At 31.1% G+C, this 4,224-nt stretch overlaps 1 pseudogene; it reads left to right on the plus strand.

Annotated features, from left to right (window-relative positions):
• The first annotated feature begins 262 nt into the window (after nucleotides 1–262).
• The window catches only part of LOC101979467, a 9,962-nt pseudogene continuing 6,000 nt past the window's right edge, over nucleotides 263–4,224 (plus strand).

A 4,224-nucleotide genomic window follows, 5' to 3' on the forward strand; every position in this document is an offset into this window, starting at 1 on the left:
ACTTTGAGGATCTCTAGCATCCTTTTCTGTTTATTTAACATAGTCTTTAGCATTTGATTTGATCTTTCTATAACTTTAGGATTGTGTGGTATACTTATATGTTTGTTATTATGATAAGCAAATAAAATGCCCCATTTTCTTAGAGACATATTCTCGAGTATTTGGGGGTTTTCTTTTCTATGAGTATACCCAAGAAGACCATAACTTCTAACAAATGTGTGACTACCAAATTCTGAAACTAAATTAATTTCCCACTGAAATCATGAACAGGTATTAAGAGGGTTTTAAAGGTAAAGTGAAGAAAGATTTTTTTTTAATCAATACTATAAGAGGCCATCTTATGGGTAATAGAAAAGACAAAATAATGTGACATTGTATAGAGCCCATTGGCTGAATCATATTATTAACAGATCTTAAATCTGTTACCAGTCTTCATTTTCCAGATTTCCTTTTAATAACAAAAGCAGAGGAATTCCAAGGCCTGTTTGATTCTTGAATATGTTTAGCACATTATTTCTCCTCTACCAGCTATTCTAAAGTTTGCAGTTTCTCTTTTGTTAAAGGTCATTATGGAACCAACAAAGGATTGTCTGTCAACCATTTTAAAGTTATGGCTATCAGTGTCTTTTAAAGTGAATTTTGCTTTGTTCTTGTATAACTTGGATGATCAGTGACTGTTCTTTATAATACCTTCTATTTTTTCCCCAGAAACAGATGTTAATTTATGGCTTGTTTCTAAGATGGCGGGAATATTAATCTAAGTATCCCATTGCTGTCAAGATTCACATCCCAATAATTAATTGTTATGTTAGTTACATATGACTTTAGTTTCCTCTCTGTCATTCCAGCTCTATATATTTGACCCATCTAATTCTGTGTTTTACTTGAGATAAAATTCCAATCTCTAAATCTGAACATTTACCTCCTTAAGAGGCAACTTTTCATGACAAGATTCTTGAAAGATTATTGTTACATCTACACCTATGTTGATGAGAACTTCAATGATAATGTAATTTATTTACATTTTTAATTTCATCATTATTCATTTATAGTAGTTTGCCAAAATACTCATTTTATGTTTTCTCCTGATTTTTTTTTCTCTTTTTTACCTTTTCTATTATCCGGAGCAATACGGTTTCTTATAATAGGCATTAGACTGTTTAATTATTCTAAAAGGGGTTTTCATATGGTGGCCAGAAAGGACTGAAACCATATTTGGTATAGAGGCCTCTGAAGGGTTTCTCAAGGAGTTTCCTGAAATTTTCTCTTGATCTATACTTATTAGTCCAATTCCTGCCTTTCTCCACACTTTCTGCATGCTCCAGAAAGAAGGGGCATTCGGTTTTGATTATGCTCATGTTTACTTATAAATTGATCTGCCACAATTATAACACTTCACATTTCAATTTTTCCTGAAACCTCGGGAAACCATCTCTTCTATCCAGACATCATCATGTTCCTGAGATTCAATATTAATTGTATCTCAGATCCATTCCTATGAGGGTGATGACATTGCCTTTAAAGATCTAATTATTCTTTGTGCATTGAAAATTATCATTTTTGAAAGCCAGAGATTAAATTATTATTTGTCTATCTTCTGAATTTTGTATCATTCTATTACAGCTGAAGGCATTCTTTGTAAGAAATCCATGAAGGCTTCCTTTGGGCCATGTATAACTTTAGTAAATGATTCAATCTTTTTTCAAATTCTCTAATTCTGTAGCAAATATTCAAAACTGCTGTGTGACATAAAGCCAGGGCATGGTCACCGTATAATTATTTCCTTTCTATAATAACATAGTCTCCATCTTTAAGAAGTTGACCTTGACAGATTTCAATACCTCAACTTACTCCATTGTTCAATAGTTGGAGCCTCTTCTCTAAACCTAGTAGTCCATTATCATTGTTGACCAGGTTCTAAAACAGATTTAATCAAGTCTATCTAGTTTTTAGCAATAATTCTTTTACAAACTGACTATGAGTTTAACCTTTGCTTCACAAAAGGTGAATGAATACAATATGAGACATTCATTTCCTTGAAGCTATAACTGGCACAGAAGTCAAATTAGCTCTTACAGAACACCTACCATTTGGAAATTTTAGTAAGGTTACTGAATATATTAAAGTTGTTTGTTTGAAAACATTAGGCTTCAAATTTTTGAGGTATCAGAATTCCATCTATGAGGAAATCTTAACAATTCCAATATGGCCAAAACAGTAGCAAAAATGGCTAATGCTAAATAAATTATGTTGAGATATAACAAGTCATTATTCTTTTTATACTTATAAGGTTCATATAAATGTAATTATAATACTTTAATCAATTGAAAACTCATTCATAACTAAACATGAATAAAACATTAATCTAGAATTGGTACATGGAATATAAGTATAGGGATTTTTTTTCTTGTAGACATTATTTCAGATGAACAGATGGTCTTATTTGTGTAAAAGCAGACTCTACATATGAAGTCAAAATTTCAAATTGTAAGTGTATTGAGAAAATCTATATAATAAATAGTAATTAATTGGTATATTTTAATTAAATTATATATATATATATATATATATATATATATTAAAGACTGAGAGATAGATAACCATATCATTCAAAACAACTTTGACACTATTACTATTTTTAGGAAATATTTCTTCTTTTGGATAATTATTTGGGTTTAGTGCATGAATTAAATGCAATTCATAAAAAGATGACCCCTCTAATTATGTAAAATAATCAAATTCAGAAACATTATGTGATTCATAAACTAAATATTTCAGTTTTCTTGTGTGTGCTTTAGGCATGGCTAATGAATGCTTTATCCCATCAAGAGAAACTATCATAATCACAGATACAGTTATATATAAATAAAAATTCAAAGATGTGAAGATGATGGTAACATTTGAGAAAAAAATTAGGTATAGAGTTAAGGATTCCATCAATTTATTTGGAGATCTAGGTTACATTAACAGTTATAGAAAGTTTTTTGGAATTTTAAAGAAATAAAGACCCTACCATTGTTCTTTATTTCCTGCCAATAGAACCCCAAATTCTTGAAAGAGGATTAGATTTATATTACTTCTATTTTTAACTAAATTCATAGATACAATTTGTTTGTCTGGACAATGGAAATATATTGAAATAGAAATCTGAATATTTAATCAAATGTTCTCAGAACACTGATTTATGCAAATTAATTCCATTTCAATTATTATATAGTTATTACCCAAATAAAAAAGTATTGGGCCAAATATATTTTTGTATGCAAATTAATTCCATTTCAATTATTATATAGTTATTGTCTAAATAAAAATTAATGATTGGGCCAAATATATCTTTTGAAAACCATGAAACATTTACAATATTTTTCCTTTACCTCTTCTGTGTCTTTTGGTAGAACTATAGTAGTGATCAAAAGCAAAGCAGAAGCATTAGAAATTCTGTTACTTGAGATACCATATATTGTTGTTGGTTTTTCAGTTACAATTTAATAACACATGAGTTAAAAAGAAAGCATATTAAAAAGTAAAACTAATTCATGTTGGCAAATGGGAAAATATTTCATATATTTCTTTAGGTCCCTATAAGATTATCAGTTCTCCTAACCAACCAACTGGAAGTAGCCTGGAATACTAAGCCCACATTCCCAAAAAATGGACTATGGATATTTTCCTTTTCTTTTTTAAAGAGAGGAAAGTGGTGTGGGAGAATTGTCTGTAATCTGTCAATCATGTTTTAAATAAATTCTGATTGGCCAGGAAGGAAGTATAGGCAGAAAAACCAGATAGGGAGTAGAGGTGATGCAATGAAAACAGGAGAATGCTGGGAAGAAGAAAGCTGATTCCCCCCCAGTCCTGTCCAGACACCGAGGAAGCAGGATGTCACCTGCCAGCTGAAAAAGGTACCAAGCCATATGGCTAAAATAGATCAGATTAATGGGTTAATATAAGCTACAAGAGCTAACAAGTTGCCTGGGCAAATGGGCTAATCAGCTTTATAACTTATAGAAATCTCTGTGTGATTTTCTTTGGGGCTTGCCAGCTGTGGGGTACCGGGCAGGACAGAAACCCCAACAAGCAGACCCCTTCAGGTTACAGTCCATCTTATTACTTAGCTTCTCTTGGATCATGAACTATAAGTTCAATGTCCTTTGTTTATGGATAGTATCAACTAATGAGTGAGTATATATCATATTCATTTGAGGGAGGTATGGGTTCCCTCACTCA

This window comes from Microtus ochrogaster, unplaced genomic scaffold (genome assembly GCF_000317375.1).
Source record: "Microtus ochrogaster isolate Prairie Vole_2 unplaced genomic scaffold, MicOch1.0 UNK93, whole genome shotgun sequence".
Taxonomy (NCBI): domain Eukaryota; kingdom Metazoa; phylum Chordata; class Mammalia; order Rodentia; family Cricetidae; genus Microtus; species Microtus ochrogaster.